Source organism: Hypanus sabinus, chromosome 10 (assembly GCF_030144855.1).
Source record: "Hypanus sabinus isolate sHypSab1 chromosome 10, sHypSab1.hap1, whole genome shotgun sequence".
Taxonomy (NCBI): Eukaryota; Metazoa; Chordata; class Chondrichthyes; order Myliobatiformes; family Dasyatidae; genus Hypanus; species Hypanus sabinus.
The window spans coordinates 114508189-114530191 of NC_082715.1; the positions used below are offsets into that span (position 1 = coordinate 114508189).

At 46.1% G+C, this 22003-nt stretch overlaps 1 long non-coding RNA gene across 2 annotated transcripts in view; it reads left to right on the forward strand.

Moving 5' to 3' along the window:
• Positions 1-17384, forward strand: part of LOC132401005 (uncharacterized) — a 31236-nt gene extending 13852 nt beyond the window's left edge. The window contains exons 1-3 of one of the 2 annotated variants that reach the window (XR_009514448.1): positions 2519-2530; positions 3051-3152; positions 14527-17384. This is a non-coding gene — a long non-coding RNA (uncharacterized LOC132401005). Of the gene's footprint in view, positions 1-2518; positions 2531-3050; positions 3153-12129; positions 14225-14526 lie in introns of those variants that run through there. The other variant, XR_009514449.1, reaches the window with a different exon arrangement.
• The last annotated feature ends 4619 nt before the right edge of the window (positions 17385-22003 follow it).

Below are 22003 nucleotides of genomic sequence, written 5' to 3' on the forward strand. Positions count from 1 at the left end.
AATCTTTCCACAGATGCTGCCTGACTTGTCATTTCCTACAGCATTTTGTGTGAGTCGCTGATTATTACAATGGGTCATTTTGCAGGCTGGTCCAACACAGGTCTGAAGGGCTTAAAGTATTCCTTCTGTGCTATACTAGCCAGTGACTTGCAGGCACATATTCTCATCCCACTGCAGTGACGGATGTTTTGTGAGAGTATGGGATGGTATCAATAAATTATATTTTTAGTTCAGAATTCCAGCATGTGCAATTTTTTGCCTTTTCTAATGGTCAGAAAATTGTCCCTTTTTTGGATGGGAATTTCATGGCATGCAGCCAATCCCTTTTATTTATTGTCAAAACCATTCATTGTTCATAAAGATACATATGCAATAATTACTGAGTGTACATCTTTCATAATATCCATTATGCCTTCAAATCAACACACACTATCTGCAATGCATCAAAACCAGCCGTATTTCCTCTTTAAACAGTACACCCATGAAGTATTTGAGAGGCAATTATACAAGGTCCAGACCTTCCAGAAGCAGCTCGACTTTAGACTGTGGTCCCTCCTTGCAGAGCTGTTGTGGTGGGTGCTCAGAATGTGCCAGTCAACAGCTTTCTCCTGTGAATATTTCCCCACCAAAAAGGTTCAGGACTTGTTGCCGGATTGGTGTCAAGACAGCTAAGCACAGTTAGCATGGCAACAAAACTGTTCCTACTGGTCTCAGGAAAGAGGGAACTTAGCTTTGATCCCCTTAAATTGTGCACCTAGATTATAAACTATTTCATTGGCTTAATCTCCATTTATTTGCATTTTAGTGAATGCAAACCAAACTCAACACCATCCGCAATGTTTGCAATTTTGCTTTTATTTTAAAAATAAGTTTTCAAAAGTATGTCTTGACATACTTATGGACAATATTTGATGAGTTTTATAAGGATTTTATCATTAAAGAAAATTCACATTTTAACTTGTGCCTGATGTCTGTGAGTCAGATCTTAATTTCTAAAATATATGCTAAGTTAAGTTGAAGTACAGTGGTCAGTGCCCCAGTAAAATTAAAAACTTATACAAAAATAGTGACATAGCTGGTAGAACCAAACCGCTGACTGAGAGCTCCAGAAAAACCCAGCTTCTATCCTGGCCTCTGTGTGTAGAATTTACACTTTCATCCTGTGACCCCTGGCTGCCCCAGTTTCCTCCCAAAGACAGCTAAGTTAGTGGGTCTGTAAAGAGTAAGAGAATGTTGGGGAATGCAGAGGCAATTGGGAGTTATGGAGTGTAGAAAGTGACAGAGCTGGACCATGGGTAGATTAGAAACCAACAGTGGGAGTGTTAGCCCAAAAGGCACTCTGATCTGGGCTCAGTTCACTTTCAGTTCCCATTCTCCTACCAGCAAGATCCACTGACAGCAGGACCAGCATAAGTCTGCCTTGCACACATCTCCCACCCCACAGGCGTGAGGGGAGGACAGCAGTAAGATCTCACCACAAGCAAGAGAAAATCTGCTAAGTTCCTGCAGCAATTTGTGTGTGTTGCTTGGATTTACGGCATCTGCAGATTTTTGGGCTAACCATGCAGATCATGTGCTGTAACCGGTGCTTCCATTGTGACCTCCTGTATATCAGTAAGACCCAACGTTGATTGGGAGACTGCTTCGCCAAGCACCTATGCTCCGTTCGCCAGAAAAAGTGGGATCTCCCAGTGGCCACCCATTTTAATTCCACTTCCCATTTCCATTCCAACATGTCAGTCCATGGCCTCCTCTACTGTCACGATGAGGCCACACTCAGGCTGGAGGAGCAATGCCTTATATTCCGTCTGGGTAATCTCCAACCTGATGACATGAACATCAATTTCTTGAATTTCTAACTCCCTCTCCTCATCTTTTTTTCTTCATATCTGATGAGGGGTCTTGGCCTGAAACATCGACTGTACTCTTTTCCATAGATGCTGACTGGCCGGCTGAATTCCTCCAGCATTTTGTGTGTGTTGCCAGGATCTCACAACCAGCAGTCCTAGTGCTGTAATACCAAAGTGTACCAGCATGTGGTGCTGCTGTCCCAGGATCAGCCACCTTCTCCTGAGAGACTGGGTAAAATCACAAGAGTCTTTATCCTATTAAGTCTTATTATATTTATTATTTTTTAAGGGTGTGGGCAACGTTGACAATGCCAGTTTTTAATGCACAACCTCAAATGGTTGTGGATAACAAAAAAACACTGAGTTGTTGGGACATTTAGTCCACACACACTCGGGCAATGGCAAAGTTCACCCTACTCTTGTGTAATAAGCAACAATCAGCTTTGGATCAATGACTATAGTGCTATTAATTTTTAAATTGTTGTGGGAAGAGGCATAAATGAATGTTTATTCTGATTGGCAAAGCAATGTTGATATGCAGAAAGACCTTGGGGTCAAAGTCCATAGTTACTTGAAAGTGTAATAGAGTGGCAAAGAAGACATATGGCGCACTAGACTTTATTAGTCAAGGCATTGAGTTTAAGAGTTGGAGTGTCATATTAACAGCTTTATAAAATCTGGTGAGGCCACATATGCTGGTTGTACGGTTATAGGAAGGGTGTGGAGGTTTTGAAGAAGTTTACCAAGATGCAGCCTGGCTTAGGGTGCCATAAGGAGAGGTTGGACAAACCTAGGATCATTCGAGGATGAAGGAAGACCTGATAGAAATTTATAAAATTTGGAGAGAGATAGATAGGGTAGACAGCCAGTATCTTTTTAGCCTGGATTGAAATGTCTAAATACTAGAGGGAATGCATTTAAGGTGAGGGGGGGAAGTTCAAAGGAGATGTGCTGGGCAGGTCTTTTTACACAGAGTGGTGGGTACCTGGTATGGTAGAGGCATTTAAGAGGCTCTTAGACAGGCCCGTGAATGTGTAGAGAATTGAAGGATATGGACTGTGTGGAGGCAGAAGGGGATAAGTGTCAGCACTATGCGGTGAGCCGAGGGCTTGTTCCTGTGTTGTACTGTCCTATGTAAGATATAATGAATGGCATGTCACATTCGTTGGTGCTGAGACCCGAACTTTTTACAATTTATAGAAATGACTTGGATGAAGACATCGAAAGTTTCATTGTTAAACTTGCTGACAACACAAGAAATGTAGAATGGAAAGTTTGAAGAGGACAAAGGGATATGGACAGGTAAGGTGAGAGTACAAAGATTTGCAGGTGGAGTATAATGTGAAAAAATTTTAAATCAAATATTTTGGCAGAAAGTATTTAAAAAGAAACACATTATCTAAATGGTGAGAGACCGCAGAGTTCTGAGGTGCAAAGGAAACTCTTCTGGTGCATGAAACACAGAAGTTCAATATGCCAGTATAGCTTGTAATTAAGAATGTTTTTGTTTATTGTATTGCAAATTAAATATGCAAGTAAGGAGGATATGCTTCAGTTATTACGGCGGTGGTGAGACCACATCTGGATTACTGTGTTCAGGAGTGGTTTCTTTACTACAAGAAAGGATGTAAATCCATTGGAAACAGTTCAGAGAAGATGTTAGATCAGATTCATTCTCACTGACAGACGACTTGGAATTTTTTGTTTTTTGGCAGTAGTACCGATCAGAGACATAACATCGCTATAAATTATAACATTAAATAAATAGTGCAATAAAGCAGAATAATGAGGTAGTGTTCATGGGTTCATAGATCATTCAGAAATCTGTTGGTGGAGGGGAAGAAGCTCTTCCTGAATCATTGAGTGTGTGTCTTCGGGTGCCTTTACCTCCTCCCTGATGGTAGTAATGAGCAGAGGGTACAGTCCAGGTGGTGAGGGTCCTTAATGATCAACCGCCTTCTTGAGGCATTGCCTCTTGACAATGTCCTCGGTGGTAGGGAGAGTTGTACCCTTAATGGAGCTGTCTGAGTGTACACCCCGCCCCCCCCCCCCCCCAGCAGTTTCTTTTGCTCCTGTGCATTGGAATCTCCATACCAGGATGTGATGCCCCAGTCAGAATGCTCTCCACCAGAAATCTACTGAAATTTGCAGGAGTCTTTGGTGACATACCAAATCTCCTCAAACTCCTAATTGAGTCGAGCAGCTGGCTAATCTATTAAATATTACATGATAATTCCCTGGACTAATACATGAAATGAGGTATTTGTCTTATGAGGAAAGGTTGGATAGGCTAGACTGAGAGTTTAGCAATCTAGATAACACACACAAAATGCTGGTGGAACACAGCAGGTCAGGCAGCACCTATAGGGAGAAGCAATGTCCCTACGTTTCGGGCCGAGACCCTTCGTGGATCGTGGGTCTTAGCCCGAAACGTCGACATTGCTTCTCCCTATAGGTGCTGCCTGGCCTGCTGTGTTCCACCAGCATTTTGTGTGTGTTGTTTGAATTTCCAGCATCTGCAGATTTCCTCGTGTTAGCAGTCTAGAGATGGTTGGGTGCAACCATACTTTTTGGGAAGTTCAAAACCTGTAGAAACCAAAACAGCAAGGAATATGTTTGCCTTGTTCTTGCCTGCAATTTCACCGTGCAAAACATTGTAAGTAAGAATTAGAGTCTTCTGATCCCTCTGGGTGTGGACCTGTCTGTCTGTTGGCGCTCATTCATTCCGACGAATAGAGATTGACTGTAATGATAAAAACATTGCTGGCTATTCACACACTAAACATTTGCGTGCAGGATGTTTGCAGAATCTAGTTCAGAGCAATTACCCGCCCCAGCGGTAATGTCTTTTCTGGAAACAACAGAGAGAGAGAGGATGGCAGAGACCAGCCCTTCACCTGGGTGTGGAAACATTGTCCACTTTGAGCTAATGAGCTGGCACTATGGCAACTTGAGGCAGATAAGTAAAACAAATAGCATGTTTCTTCAAATAACACAGGACTCTGATCCTCAGTCCAGATCACTGATCCATCTCCTGTCCAGATCTCTGATCAGCCTCAAGTCCAGGTCTCTAATCCATCTCCCAAGTCCAGGTCTCTGATCCTCAGTCCAGATCTCTGATCAGCCTCAAGTCCAGGTCTCTAATCCATCTCCCAATTCCAGGTCTCTGATCCTCAGTCCAGATCTCTGAACAGCCTCAAGTCCAGGTCTCTAATCCATCTCCCAAGTCCAGGTCTCTGATCCTCAGTCCAGATCTCTGATCAGCCTCAAGTCCAGGTCTCTAATCCATCTCCCAAGTCCAGGTCTCTGATCCTCAGTTCAGATCTCTGATCAGCCTCAAGTCCAGGTCTCTGATCCTCAATCCACGTCACTGATCCACCCCAAGTTAGGCTTGGATCTGGCTATTGTTAGAGGCCTCTTTTAAATGTATGGGTTGATTGACAGAATTTGCTTGCTCTGGGTCATGACAGGCTGACTCAGGCAGTGCTACCCAACTCTGGACTCCCCAACCTGGAGAAAGAGCTTTCAGTCTCTCTAGTGATCATTTCTCACTCATCCAGCCCAGTGAGGGGAGGCCAGACCTCCCTCCCTCCCTGAGCGGCAGATTTGCTTGAATTTAGTTTGAATGATCAAACTGCCCAGTTTCCAGGCAAGTGCTGGAAGTGTTTGTGGGGAACACCTGTTGAACAATGATCACTCTGTAACTCTTATCAGCTTTGAGGCAGTTGTGAAAAGGTTAGACTAACCTAATCCCAGCAGCACAAGAGAGGATCTGGTGAAGGTAGAATGGGTGTAGATACATGCAGGTAAAATTGGAAGTTGGTTGATTATTGTGATGGGTGCTGAGATACAGAGAAAAGATTTTGTTTTACATGCCATCCAACCAGATCATTCCATACTTAAATACATTAAGGTAGTACAAAGTGGTAAAAAGCAAAATGCAAAATATAGCATTACAGTTACAGAGAAAGTGCAGTGCATGTTAGGCCTGCTGCTGCTAATAGCTCCCAGATCATTGGATTCACTTGAAACTCATTCCAATCTCTTAATCTGCAGCCCATTTAACCCCAGTTCTCATTCACAGTCCTTGTTCTCCCATCAAACCAGCCAGCCTCAACCAGTTGCTCGTAGTCTTCACTTTCCCTGCTTAAAGCTAACCTTGTTGTCTATTGTGTTTAGTTTCTGTTCTCTCTTCTTTTGTGTCCCCTCATGGCTGATTATTTTGTTGTCTGTTATTTAAGTTATTGTTCATCCTTGAATCGTCCCCACTGCTCTGCCTTTGGGTCAAGCCTGCTCTACATTTCCTGCCAGGATGAGTGAGCCATCGATTGACCCAGCAGAAGTCATCTGCCAACACGAGCACACGATCCAGAGGCATCAGGATACCATTGACCATCTGTCCACCACTCTCACCCATCTGTCCAGCTCGGTACAGTAACTCCGGGCCAGTCAGCCTCTACCCTCACAGCCCAGGATTCCGTGCCTAAACACTTTAATGGGTCTCCAACCCAGTGTCACAACGTCCTGTCGCAGTGTGTCTTCCACTTCGAGCTCCAGCCGTCTCTGTATTCATTGGACCGGGCCCAAGTTGCCTTTGTCACCTCTCTCTTGACTGGGTGAGCTCTGACCCAGGCCACCACTAACTGGGACAATGAAGTCACCAGTTGCAACAGATATGAGGATTTCTCCGCTGAAATGTGCCTGGTTTTCGACCATCCATTAAGCTGAAGGGAGTCAGCAGATCTGGTACTTTGCCTGAACCAAGGTTCAGGTCACGTTCTGTGCTGGATTACACAGTGGAATTCAGGATCCTCGCGGCAAAGTGCAGCTTGAATACAGATGCGTTACTGGCCCTTTCCTGTCACGGCCTCTCGAAGCACTTGAGGGATGAGCTATTTACCTGGGAGATGCCCATTAACCTCAAAAGCCTCATCACTCTGGCTCTCTGAATTAACAAGTATCTTATGGATCGAGCCTCTAGAACCCCCGTTCTGTTCTCAGAACCATTTCAGGCTGCAAGACCCTTATCATCAATAGCTCTTGAAGCCAGGTAGTTAGGAAAAGCTTCCTTCAACCCCTCCCCACTCCCCCCACCCCCAGCGTGAGCATCAGTGCCAAAATCACTTGTGTGCTTACTGCGGAGCAGTCAACCATCAATGCATCAAATGCCCCCTGCATCCAGACAGCGCCTCCAGGTGGGGAACAAGGGGTCTTGTATCTGCCAAGCTTTTCCCAGCCCCTCATTCCAGCGCTGTAGCCCATCTTACTCTCTCTGTCCTCCTCCACATGCCATCGGCTCTGAACGCACAGGAGGCTCTGATAGATTCCAGTGCAGCAGGCAACTTTCTGGATCGGTCTCTGATTGTGCAGCTGGGACAGCCTGTGAAACTATCTCTCATCCTTCGATACTATGGCCATCTCCTGGGGTCTGAGACTCCCTGTGAAACCATCTTTCATCCTTCAATACTATGGCCATCTCCTGGGGTCTGGGACTCCCTGTGAAACTATCTCTCATCCTTCGGTACTATGGCCATCTCCTGGGATCTGGGACTCCCTGTGAAACTATCTCTCATCCTTCGGTACTATGGCCATCTCCTGGGGTCTGAGACTCCCTGTGAAACTATCTCTCATCCTTCGATACTATGGCCATCTCCTGGGGTCTGGGACAGCCTGTGAAACTATCTCTCATCCTTCGATACTATGGCCATCTCCTGGGGTCTGAGACTCCCTGTGAAACTATCTCCTGGGGTCTGGGACTCCCTGTGAAACTATCTCTCATCCTTCGGTACTATGGCCATCTCCTGGGGTCTGGGACAGCCTGTGAAACTATCTCTCATCCTTCGATACTATGGCCATCTCCTGGGGTCTGAGACTCCCTGTGAAACCATCTCTCATCCTTCGATACTATGGCCATCTCCTGGGGTCTGGGACAGCCTGTGAAACTATCTCTCATCCTTCGATACTATGGCCATCTCCTGGGGTCTGGGTCAGCCTGTGAAACTATCTCTCATCCTTCGGTACTATGGCCATCTCCTGGGGTCTGAGACTCCCTGTGAAACTATCTCTCATCCTTCGGTACTCTGGCCATCTCCTGGGGTCTGAGACTCCCTGTGAAACTATCTCCTGGGGTCTGGGACAGCCTGTGAAACTATCTCTCATCCTTCGATACTATGGCCATCTCCTGGGGTCTGGGACTCCCTGTGAAACTATCTCTCATCCTTCGGTACTATGGCCATCTCCTGGGGTCTGGGACAGCCTGTGAAACTATCTCTCATCCTTCAATACTATGGCCATCTCCTGGGGTCTGGGACAGCCTGTGAAACTATCTCTCATCCTTCGATACTATGGCCATCTCCTGGGGTCTGGGACAGCCTGTGAAACTATCTCTCATCCTTCGATACTATGGCCATCTCCTGGGGTCTGGGACTCCCTGTGAAACTATCTCTCATCCTTCGATACTATGGCCATCTCCTGGGGTCTGGGACTCCCTGTGAAACTATCTCTCATCCTTCGGTACTATGGCCATCTCCTGGGGTCTGGAACAGCCTGTGAAACTATCTCTCATCCTTCGATACTATGGCCATCTCCTGGGGTCTGGGACTCCCTGTGAAACTATCTCTCATCCTTCGGTACTATGGCCATCTCCTGGGGTCTGGGACAGCCTGTGAAACTATCTCTCATCCTTCGATACTATGGACATCTCCTGGGGTCTGGGACAGCCTGTGAAACTATCTCTCATCCTTCGATACTATGGCCATCTCCTGGGGTCTGGGACAGCCCGTGAAACTATCTCCTGGGGTCTGGGACAGCCTGTGAAACTATCTCCTGGGGTCTGGGACAGCCTGTGCACACAAGCATCGGAGAGCAGCGCAAGTCTATCTAATGTTTCCTTTTTGACTCACCCAACTCTCCTGTCATCCAATCACAACCCTCACTTCACCTGGTCATCCAGTTCACTGATTAGCTGGGAACCCACCAGACTGCAACCTCAATGAGTTCACCCTGAAGATCGGTGGAAACAGAGGAAGCCTTCACCAAACTCCCACAGGAATATCACGACTTAGCCTTCACCTTCAGTAAAAGGGAAGCCAGCATCCTGCTGCCTCACAGACCACACAACTGTGCAATCAACCTCCTTCTGAGCATCACTCCTCCCTAAGGCCTTCTGTTATCCCCCTCTCCACTTGAGATCCAAGGCATGCATGACTACATCACCAAAGCACTACAGCACAGATTCTTGCGTCCATCCCGGTCCCCAGCTTCATCCCTACATTGATTACCATGGACTCAGCAAAATCACACTAAGAACTGCTACCACCTTCTCTTGATGGATAGTACATTCAAAACACTTTGTGGGGCCCAGATCTTCACCAAACTGGATCTACAGCGTGCGTGGAACCTGATCGGCATCTGCTAGGGGGATGAATGGAAGACACCATGCATAACACCCACTGGCCACTGCGAAGACTGTAGGTGACCCCTTTTGGACTCTCCAGCAGTTCAGTTGTTTTCCAAGTCTTCATTAACAAAATTCTCCAAGACATGCCACACAGGTATGTGTTTGTCTTCCTTGCTGACATCTTCATCTTCTCCAAGAACACCGAAGACCACGTCTGCCACGATCGTTCAATGCTTCGGTATCTTCTCAAAAACCGACTGCATTATGGCAACGGTTATGGATCCCACAACTGCCTAGGTCAAAGGGACGCTGTACAGATGAGTGTGCACCCATTTCCTTCATCTCTCACAGTTGTGGGTAAGTGCCTGGGTTGCGGCAAAGCTCTCACCAGTCCACTCTGTCTGCCCCTTTTTCTTTTCCCCTGCACCATTCCCTGAAGAATGGTCTTTGACAGTCCACGATCTTGTTATGTGGGCATACCATCTCAGTTGCCTCTTCTTTACTGTGGATAGTAGATCGTCATAGCATCTCATGTGCTGGGTGATGGTTCTTTATACTTCATTGTTTGAGACATAGTCTGTATAGGTGTCATGGTCCAGATCGGTTCCCCTTTAAATTTAGTTAGGTTGCGATCCAGACCATTGACGCCTTGTTCCTTTCTCATTCCATTTCACACATCCCTTGAGCTTGGCAATCAAGGTAATCTACCCTCGACCCGAACCGACAGCTTATAAGCCCTTGGCTTTAGCCGTTCGGGGCGAGAGTGTTAAGAAGCCTTAGCAAGTTGCCGCCGCTACGACAAGCCAGAGTGATCCAGCCCACATCAGAGTACCAGCAATTCACCTTCCGTCACCAGAGTGGGTCCGGGCAAGGTCAATCTACCAGGGGTGAGTGAAGGCGGAGTCCTGGCTCGACGTTCATGCCCATTGTCCGTGTCTACCCCCCGAAGAGTCCCGGCTCGGTGCCTGAGTGGAAGGCGGAGTCCTGGCTCGACGTTCATGCCCATTGTCCGTGTCTACCCCTCGAAGAGTCCCGGCTCGGTGCCTGAGTGGAAGGCGGAGTCCTGGCTCGACGTTCATGCCCATTGTCCGTGTCTACCCCCCGAAGAAGAGTCCCGGCTCGGTGCCTGAGTGGAAGGCAGAGTCCTGACTCGACGTTCATGCCCATTGTCCGTGTCTACCCCTCGAAGAAGAGTCCTGGCTCGATGCCTGATCTGAAGGAGGAGTCCTGACTCAACATCCATGCCCAGTTGTCTGTGTCTACCCCCAAAGAAGAGTCCCGGCTCGGTGCCTGAGTGGAAGGCGGAGTTCCGGCTCGATGTCATGCCGAGTTGTCCGTGTCTGCCCCCCACCCCCCGAAGAAGAGTCCCGGCTCGATGCCTGATCTGGAGGAGGAGTCCTGGTTCAAGATTCCTTGTCCTGTGTTTTGGTGTCCACGTTTCTGGCTGCAGCGATCCATGTATCCAAGTGTCTGGCGGTGGTGAATCAAGGTCCCAGTCTCCAAGTCCAAGGGCCGTGGCGGTCCCAGTCCCCAGGGTTCCAGTCATGGCCATGGCTGTCCATGTTCCCCCGTCCAAGTCCAAGGTCCGCGGCTGTCCATGTTCCCCCTGTCCAAGTCACGGCCACGGCGTTCCCAGTTCCCTGTTTCCAAGTCCCAGGTCTGCAGCAATCCTAGTCCCTAGTCCCCTAGTCCAAGGTTCGTGTTCCTCTTTGTCCTCCTTGATTTCCCGATCTTCTGTGTAGCGAGTAATAAATGCTGTTTTATTGTACCTAAGAAAGACGTGTTTGTGTCCTGCTTGTGAGTCCTCTCCCAGCAACCTTGTCCCCACCTCATGACAATAGGAGATGCCAAGGAGCCTTCTGCAGCAACTCATTTCCATTGCCTGGATCTTCTTTTGCTGTTCTGCTGTCAAAGTCCATGATTTTCATGCATACAAGAAGATGGAGAGCACATGTCCTTGCAGGAGAATCAACCTGGATCAGAGAGTGATGTTTTTATCTCTCCAGTATTGCTGTTATTTGGGCTGTCCTTGCAAGGACTTTAGGCTTTGATCCTTCTTGGTTGGTGATGGTGCCAGATACTTGAACCATTTGATAGTCTCTAGTTCTTGTCAACTGACGGTGATTTTTGTTCAGATTGGCTGCTCACTGTTTCTCAGCAGCTTGGTTTTCCCTGCACTGATCTCCATGCCTCACGTGGTAGATGTATCATCCAGACAGTTCACAAAGCAGGCCAGTTCATCCTCACTTCCTGCCAGCCCACATGTCATCGGTAAACCTGAGGTTGGTTATGATCTGTCCTCCGATGCTGATGGTGCTGATATGGTCTTCCAGGGCATCTGTCATTATTTGCTCCAGGAAAATGTTGAACAGCGTGGGTGAAAGGAGGCAGCCTTGTCGGATTCCAGCTGATGCGTGGAACCACTCTCCAACTGCCTTGGACAAGTACCACACTACTTGGTGTAGAGCTGCTTGATGGTTAGGATCAGCTTCTGGCTCATATGTATCTCTTCATTGTGGCCCAGAGTGCATCATGCCACATCCTATCGAATGCCTTTTTGAAATCTATGAACACATGATTTCTCGCTCAGTGTCAGAGATTGACTATCTGTTCTGTTGTACTTCTTCCACTTCTGAATCCTGCCTGCTCTTCAGCAATTATTTCTTCTGCCTGTGGTTTCAGTCTGTTCAAGATGACTTTCAACATCACTTTGCTTTTATGGCTGATAAGACTTACAGTTCTATAATTCTGGCACTACTGTAAGTTGCCTTTCCTGGGGAGAGTGATGATGAGTGATTTTGTCAACTGTATTGCAGGTTAGAAAATTGCCAGTTCTACACCCAGTCATTTCATTCCTAGGTTACATCCTTTCACCCCCAGGCATAACCACGGACCCAGTGAAAGTGAGCATCATTGCTGAATGGCCCCGACTGCACTCTCTCAAAAAGCTACAGCACTTCTCGGGGTTCTCCAACTTCTACCACCGTTCATCAGGAACTACAGCCAAATTCCTGCTCCTCTCACCTCCCTCATCAAGTTACTTACCTCACAGATAACCTGGTATGCTTTTGAGGAGCTCAAAAGACACTTCAACAACGCTCCCATTCTCTGCCATCTGATCCCCTTTAGACTGTTTGTGGTAAAGATGGACACATCTGACGTGGGCGCTGGGACCTTCCTTTCCCAGCAAGGAGTGGATGGGAAGACACACAGCCCTGTGTCATCTCATGGAAGTTCAAACCGACACAGTTCCATTATGGAGTAGGAGACAAGGAGCTACTCGCCACTAAATGGGCCTTGGAGAAATGGAGACATTAACCGATGGTGAACTCTGAGCCCTTCTGATCACCAGAACCTCTTGTGCAAAGAACAGACCCGCCAACTCAACCCCCATTAGCCTTGCCATTCTTCTTCAAACAATTCAACTTCAACATCTCCTACTGAACCGGCTCCAAGACCACTAAGGGTGATGCCCTGTCACGACAGTTCAACCCAGCTGAAACTGAGATCAACCCTTGGCCCATCATTCCATCCTGTCAGATCCTCGGGAATCTGAGAACCAAGTCTGCTCTGGCCACATATAAGTGCCCATGGCTATCCACTCTGCCATCCAAGCAGACGACAGACTCCAGAGTTCCTGCAAAGCTGGTTCCAGTGGCCCACCACAATCACAGATGTATGTCAGTTTGTCTCTGCTATCGGTATGTCAGCCTTTGAAGTGTTTCATGGCTACCAACCCCAATTGTTCCCCACAGTGGAGGTCCCATCCACCAGGGCCCTGGTTTGCCACTGCCAGAATGCTTGTAGGAGGGTGTGGAGGGTCATCACAGCAGCCAACTACAGCTACTGCCACCAGACCAACTACTGTTGGTGCCCAGACAGACTACTCCAGCCTGGGGTTCATGTCTGGCTCTCCCCTGAGATCTGCCCCTGCACGCACCAATTGCCACAAGCTCTCACCCTGTTCATTTGTCCCTTCACCCATCACATCAGTCCTCTCCAGCTGCCACTGTACCTCAGGGTCACACCTACCTTCCATATGTCTTGCCTCAAGCACATTGTCTATGGACCACTCAACCCACCTGACCCTGCACCTTCAGAACCGAGGATGGTGGAAGGTGGCCCAGTGTACACAGTTCACCATTTGATGGATTCATGTCATGGTGGACAGGATGTGCAGTAAATGGTCAACTGGAAAGGGTACAGCCCAAAGGAGAGGTCTTAGCCACCATCCAGTTACATCCTGAATCCATTACTCATTGCCAAGTTCCACCAGTTTATCCAGATCATCCTGGGTTGTTAGAGGCCAGCCTTCAGAGGAGGTGTTCCTGTCAGGCCTCTCCTAGTAACACCTCCCAGCCTGCACATATAAGCACCATCCAGCTAATAGGATTCACCTGCCACTCATTCCATATTCATCACCTGCAGCCTATTTAACCCCAGTCCTTGTTCACTTGTTGAATGTACAGGCCTAGCCTGTACATTCCCTGCTTAAAGTTTGTTCCCTTTTGTGTTTGGTTTCTGTTCTCTTGTTTTGTGGCCCCTCTTGGCTTGTTATTTTGCAGTCTTTAAGTAAAGTTACTGTTTACTGCTAAATTGTCTCTGCTGCTCTGCTTTTGGGTCAAGCCTCCTCTACATTTTCTGACAGTGCAGGTAGTAAGTAAAGTGTTCATCTTTATCAGATAAGAGGTCCATTCAAGAGCCTGATAACAGCAGGGTAGAAATTGCCCTTCATCTCTTGGTCTATGTTCCCAAGCTTTGTATCTTCTACCCAACAGGAGGGGGAGATGGGAGAATGTCCAGGGTAGGTGGGGTCTGCATTCCTGAGAAAGCTGGTAGTATGAATAAGAGACCGTGGAGGTGAGGCTGCTTTGTGCGATGAACTGGCTAGGTTCACAACTTGCCACAATTTCTTTTGACCTTGCAATTGCTACATCAAGCTGTGATGTAGCCAGTTAGGATGCATCCGTAAGAATGTGAGGGTCAAGTTGGACATACCTACTGAGGAAGTAGAGGTGCTGGTGAGCTTTATCAGCTGTAGTGTCCATGTGACTGGACAGTGGCAAATTGATGGTGGGAGAATTTGAAACTTCCCTCCTCAGTGCCATTGTTAGAGACAAGAGTAGGTGCTCCATCCTTAAATTCCTAAGAAAATGACATCTGTTACATGGGAGACTTTTAAAAGAGAGTTAGTAAGAGTTTAAAGTTCTAAAGTTCAAAGTGCATATATGTCACCACATACAATCCTGAGATTCATTTTATTTTGGGCATCCACAGTAAGTACAAGAAACACGACTGAATCAATGAAAGACTGCACCCAACAAGATGGACAGCCACTGTACAAAAGAAAACAAACTGTGCAAAAACAACAAGAATAAATAAATATTCAGAACATGAGATGAACATAGATTGAAAGTGACTTGATAGGTTGTGGGAACAGTTGAGTGAAGTTACTCCCTCTGGTTCAAGAGCCTGATGGTTGAGGGGTAGGAACTGTTCCTGAACCTGGTGCTATGGTTTCTGAGGCTCCTGTATTTTCTTCCTGGTTGTAGTAGTGACATGAGAGGATGCCCTGGGTGGTGGGGTAACTGATAATGGACATTGCTTTCCTGTGATGTGCTCAGTAAGGTGGGGAAGAGGTTACCTGTGATGGACTGGGCTATGCACATGACTTTTTATAGGTTTCTCCATTGAAGGGCATTGGTATTTCCATATCAAGCTGTGATGCAACCAGTCAATATCCTCTCCCCCACACGCCTATAGAAGTTTTGTCAAATTTTTAAATGTCATGCCATATTTTCACAAACTTCTAAGGAAGTAGAAGCACTACTGTGCTTTCTTTGTAATTGCACTTGCATGCTGGGCTCAGGACAGATCCTCCGAAATGATAACCCCAAGGAATTACCTCTGCCTGAAGTCAGTAATCAGCTCCATTGTCTTGCTGACATTGAACAAGAGGTTGTTATTGTGGCCCTGCTTCTATCTGAGGGGGCTGAATGAACAGGGCAGATTTTGAGAAGTTTGGATTTCAGTTTGAGAGGTCAGTAACGTAGGAGTCAGAAACAGGAAGTTGCTGGAGGTGGGTCACAAGGAAGTCTGTATTCCAGAGTTTTAATTCTGAACTCTTAAGCATTCAGTTAACAGGCCAAATACAGTTCTCTTTAGCAGCTGGCTTACAGAGCTTGTTCGCAATCAATTAAGACTGTTTGCAATTCCCTTAAATGCTTTAGCTTAAATACTTTTCTCTCTAATGTTAGATCATTTTTGACCTGACTCATCCTGATTCCTCAGACTCTCAGGAGATTCCATTGTGCAGGGATAGAGTCATACAGCACAGAAGCAGGCTCTTCAGCCCATCATATCAATGCCATCCATCAAGTACCCATTGACACCAAACTATAGCCTTCTACACCTTGGTGATTCAAGTGCTCATCTAAATAATTAAATACTAGGGGAGTTTCTGCCTCCACTACCCCCTCAGGTTGTATGTTTCAGATTTCATCTACATTCTAGATGAAAAAAAATCTTTTTTATATCCCTCCAAGTCTTACTCCTCACTTTAACCTGTTTATAGATAGCTCTGCTGTGGAATATCTATCTATCCTATCTATGCCCCACAAAAAAAAAATTCCAAGAAGATTTGCCTTGCAAAAACCTCAGAAATATTTGGGATTGGTTTCTAGGTATGGAGAGTTGTCCCAGATTCTATGTGCAACCACCCCACATGTTTATCATCACAGAAGACTGAAGGGTTCACAAGATGCTGGAGAAACTCATCAGGTCAAGTGGTATCTGTGGAGGGAAATGGACAGTCAGTCCTTTGAGTAGAGACCCCTCATCTAGTCTGCTCAAAGAATCTCAACCTGAAATGTCAGATATCCATTTCCTTCCATGGATTCTGGCATCCGTGTTCTCCTGTGCCTCCATGCTCACAACTATGTTCACCCAGAACTACTGATGGGGTGAACTATCTCAGCTCCCTCCAGAGATCATCATCATCATGGAAACCAGCTTTCAGCCTATTTGGTCCACTCCATGTGATGTCAAGAAACGTCTGAGAGCACGAGATACAGGAAAGCCCAGAGGACCAACATCCCAACTGTAGTACTGAAGACCTGCGCTCCAAAACTAGATATGCGACTATCCAAAATGTTTTTGTACAGTTACACCCCACAATGTGGAAACTTGCGCAGGGACGACCTGCATTCTGCTCCCTGCTCTCAGTCATCAGCACAATGATTGTAGCTGCTACTGACAGTACTAGCAAATGCTCACCAAACTTCAGATCACTAGACGAACACCTTAAACACTTGGCCATGCGCCAACACGAAGTACATGACAGTACTAGCAAATGCTCACCAAACTTCAGATCACTCAGCTCCAGATCTTGGTCCAAGCATATGACAAATGACAAGTGGGAATGTGTCAGCTTACCAGAGCGCCCGGTAGAGTGGTGCTGGCAGAAACAACCTCTTGTTCAATGTCAGCGGATCTAAAGAACTTATTACAGACTTCAGGAAGGAGACTGAAAGTGAACATGTGCTGGTCTCCTTTGGGATATTGGCGGTGGTGAGAGTGAGCAACTTCAATATCAGATTACCTGTCCTGGGCCCAGTACATAGGTACAATCACCACCATTTTTATATCCTAGGAAAGTTGAGAAAGTTTGGCATGTCACTAAATATTCTTAGAAACTTCTGCAGAAACTTTTGAATGTATCCTGACTGGTTGCATTATGGTCTGGTATACAATTTGAGTGCACAGGAATGAAAGAAACTGCCGAGTAGTGGGCTCGGCTCAATATATCACAGTCACATCTCTCCCCACCATTGGTAGTATGTAAAGATGGCACTGCCTCAAAAAGGCAATATCCATCATCAAAGATACCCACCACCATCAGGCAGTCCCACACCACCAGGTTCAAACCCTGTTGTTCCCTTCAACTATTCAGTTCTAAACCAACCAGCAAAACCCTAATCACTCAAGTTTAGCAACACTGTTACCACTTTGATCATTTTGCACTAAATGGACCTTTTTTTTGTTCTAATTATGTTTTCTTTTTAAAAATTATGTATGCTTTATGCTTAATTTGTGTTTTACTTTGAATGTCTTGTCTCTGATTCTATGTACCTGTGATGCTGCTGCAAGTTTTTCTTTGCACCTGTGCATGCATATGTACTGTATACTTGTGCACATGACAAAAAACTAGACTTTGACCAAGGAGCTGAACTTCAGAGGTGAAGTGGAAGTGACTTCCCTATACGTACATCAAGACACCATTTCACCAAGTGTGGAACCTTGGTAAAACTAAAGTCAAGAGCATTAAAGAGAAAACCCTCCAGTGGTTGGAGTCGTTCCTCACACCAAGAAAGGTGGCTATGGTTGTGGAGGTTCATCATCCCTGTCCCAGGAGATCACAGTCGGAGTTCCTCAGGACAGAGACCTAGACCCAGCTATCTTCGGTTACCACATCAATGACCCTCCTTCTATCACAAGGCCAGAACTGAGGACACTCACTGATGATTGCATAATGTTCCCCATCATCTCCTTTTGATGTTCCTCCCCCTTCCCTTTTTTCCATGGTCTTCTGTCCTCTTCTATCAAATTCCCCTCCTCCAGCCCTTTATCTCTTTCCCCAAACCACTTCCCAGCTCTTTACTTCACTTTCTGTTCCTCTCGTGGTACCACTTATCACCTGCCACCTTATACTTATTCCTCCTCTCCCCCCACCTTTTAACTTTGACCTCCTCTTCCTTTCCAATTCTGATGAAGGGTCTCAGCCCAAAACGTTGTCTGTTTACTCTTCTCCATAGATGCTGCCTGGCCTGCTGAGTTCCTACAGCATCTTGTGTGTGTTGTTTTGAAATATGAGGTGTTGATTCCCCACTCTGAGAGTGGCCTCATTGTTAGGATCATCATCACTCGGGATAGGTCTCCACCAGACCCAACCTGCAGATGAGAACCAAGCAGAAGAATCTGCTTGGATAGAAATATAACCAGGAGCGGGAGCTGGCTCATCAATCCCTTGTTCCTGCCTCCCAATTCACGAAGGAACAAAACTGGTCTTTAACCTTTGTGCCACTCCCCTGCATTAACCCTGTGACTTATCTTGGTAGGATTCCAGTCCATAGAATATCTCCAAACCTCCTCATGGAAAGGCTTGGAAAACTTCATAAGCTTCAAATTGGGAGACAGGGTTCTAGACATAATAACTTCTTTCTCTGTATCTGCTCCTCATTCTTCACCACACCCCAATCTCTCTCTCTCTCTCTCTCTCTCTCTCTCTCTCTCTCTCTCTCTCTCTCTCGCTCTCGCTCTCTCTTTCTTTTTCTCTGTTATAAGAGTCATTCAGCATTGAAGCAAGCCTTTCAGGCCACTCATTAGTCCATGAACAATCTGAGGCCCCTAAAATAACAAATTTATTTCCTTCCTCCAGCTGCATCATCTTTTTCTGTCTGCTGTCTGCCCACAAGTCCGCTGGTCTGCTGATGGCTCAGAAAAGGGTAATGAAAGGGGATACAGGAGAAATTGTGACCCTATCCCAAGGTCACATTCTCTATTACCTATGACAGCACTACCACCTGCAGGAAAACCCATCCCCATAGGGTTGTCATGAAGGGTAGACAGAGGGTGGCGATGAGGCTGAGGTTGACTGGTGTGGGCAGGCAAGATGGGCTGAGTGGCGTATTCTAGTTTCTGTTTCTTAGAAATCTATCGCCATTCCTTTTTCATCGCTGGAGCTGAATCCTGGAACCCTTCCCCACAGCACTGTGAAAGTAAAGACATAAAAGACTAGAAACGCTTAGCAGGTCAGGCAGCATCTGTGGAGAAATAGTTAATGTCCCATCAGACAAGGTACAAAGGACTCTGTTCCTCTCTCCACAGACGCTAACTAATCTGATGGGTGTTTCTAGCAATCTGGGATTTGATATTAGATTTGGAGTATTGTGTACAGTTCTAGTCAACCCATTACAGGAAAGATCGGGAGTCTTTGCAAAGGATGCAAGATATTGCATGGACTGGTGAGAATGAGCTATAACGACGGGTTGGACAAACCTAGATTGTTTTCTCTGGAGTGTTGGAAGCTGATAGAGGCTGAAAAATTCTGAGAGACACAGATAAGGTAGACAGTGAGAATCTTTTCCCCAGGGTAGGAATGTCAAATAATAAAGGACATACCTGTAACATGGGGCGGGGGGGGGGGGGGGGGGGTGGTGGTAAAATGGAGACTTATGAGACTAGTATTTTTTTACACAGGAAGTGGTTGGTGCCTGAAGAGCTTTGCAATGGTTAGTGGTTGATCAGATATGGCAGTGGTACTTAAGAGGCATTTGGACATGAATATGCAGGATTGGAGGGATGTGGATCACATGCAGGCGAATAGGTTTAGTTTACATTGGCACCGTGGTCATCATGGATATGATGCTGATGGCTTGTTCCTGTGCTGTATTGTTCAAGGTTCTATGTCCTAATGCTGTTCCCCTTCACATATGATAGTTGCTTTTCTGTTACATGTACCAAGAGACAGTGAAAAACTTTGCTTTGTGTGCCATCCAGACTGATCATGCCATACATAAATACGAGACAGTCAATGCAGGACAGAGTGTTGCAGCTGCAGAGAAAGTGCAGTGAGTGCCCTTTTTCCAGCATCTGCTCCTTCGCTCATTTGGGGTGACACGGTTGTGTAGCAGTTAGCTCAATGCTTTACAGAACCAGAGATCCAGGTTCAATTCCTGCTGCTGTCTGTAAGGACTTTGCATGTTCTCCCTATGACTGCATGGGTTTCCTCCCGCCGGTTGGTAGGTTAATTGGTTGTTGTAAATTGTCTCGTGATTAGGCTAGAGTTAAATTGGGGGTTGCTGGGTAGCACAGCTGGAAGGGTCTATTCTGCACTGTCTCAATAATTTAAATAACTTTATTTGTAACATGCAGGAGCACTTTCTCCAGAACTACATCAGATCAAGAAGTTGGCTCAGCACCCCCCCCCCACCCCCAGCACATTCTCAAAGGCAGATAGGGATGGTCAGTAATGTTGGGCTTGCCAGTGACACTAACATAACATTGATGGATGATAAGGTAGAGTTTAGTATAGGTGATTTGTGACAGGATTTGCGACTCTGCGGGTTGGCCCGAAGGGGAATTGGAGTGGAGAGGCAGGCTATCTAGGACCAGTGGAGTGAGGATTGAGAAATGCTGAATGCCAATGTGCAGGATTTCTGCTCTAATGAGACTGCAAAGGGAGATAGCAGGAGATTGGATGTAAATTTTATTGCAGATGGAAAAAGTCTGAGGTTTCGGAAAGCAATTTGCATCAGATTAATTGGTCGTGTCCGCGCAAAGTGATGCCTGGGGTACTTTACAGAGAGAAAATAGCATGCAAAAACCTTGCAACCACACTGCCATTCAGCTACTAAACACAACCTGTGGGGGCGTTCTGTCATTCAGCACAGAGGAAGCTCCTTATCCGATCTCCCTATGGTTGAGACTGGAAGATTTGAGTGACCCAGTCTCCATTCATGGCTGCTGCTGAGGCACATGTCATTCACATGATGCCTGGTGGCATAGCAGTTAAGTCACTGAACTAGTTGCTAGAACTCTGGACCATTAATCCAGAGTGCAAATTTGAATCCCACCCAAAGTGATTGTGCAAGTTAAGTTAGGATTAAAATCTGACACTTAAAAGAGAAACATCAGCCACCCCTCCCCACTAAAGGCCAACTAGGGATGGACAAAAAATTCCAGCCTTGGCAACAGAGCCCATATCCCCAAAAGATAACTAAAAATATTATTGGAATATTGCAAAAGCCCTTCTGGTTCACTAATCAAGTCAAGTCACTTTTTATTGTCATTTTGACCATAACTGCTTGTAGTGAAAACAAGAGAACATTTTTCAGGATCATGGTGTTACATGACACAGTACAAAAACTACACTGAACTACGTAAAAAACTACACTAGACTACGGACCTACCCAGGACTGCATAAAGTGTACAAAACAATGCAGGCATTACAATAAATAATAAATGTACCCAATATGACTCTAGATTCACAAATGTGGTGAAGATTGTTTTTGGTGTGCTGACCTATTAGCCAGGGCATTGAGTGTACAAGTTGGGTTGTTAGATGACAGTCGTACAGGACATTGGTGAAGCTGCATTTTGGAATATGTGTTCTGTATTGGTTGCCCTACAGTGGGAAAGGGTTAAGAAGAATTTGAAATTTTCAACACATCAAGGCAATATCCAGCAGTTTTTTTCCCCCCTTTGACATTGGAATTATTAATCATTGACATTTAATTATTTGAATTCTAAAATGAAAGAGGCAACACAAAAGCAACGAGTCACAAGTGAATGTCAGAGACCCAGTTACACTGTGAAAACTGATGCTGAATAGAAGACAGTTGCAGTTTTATGGGCATTTCTGTTAGTCAGCCAAGTGAAGTAACAACTCAAGCTGTCAGCGACCTTAAGCTTGCTTATAGGGTAGAGAGAGTAAAACCATTTGCCGTAATTGGTCAAAGACACAGACCCTGTGACAGAGAGAGTATACAACCTGTAGCACAGTTGCTGGGACACTCCTGGAGAAAATGCTTCCACCTAACCTGTTGTATAAAAATCTAAAGACATTTTGCAAAAACTGGTAGGTGTTGTGAATTTTTTCCTGTCCTTGTGGGAGGCTTCATTGCCACAATGTGTTTTATTTGTGGATTTCTCCAATCCCATTGCCGCTCATCCCTGTGTGTCTGGACTGTGCAAA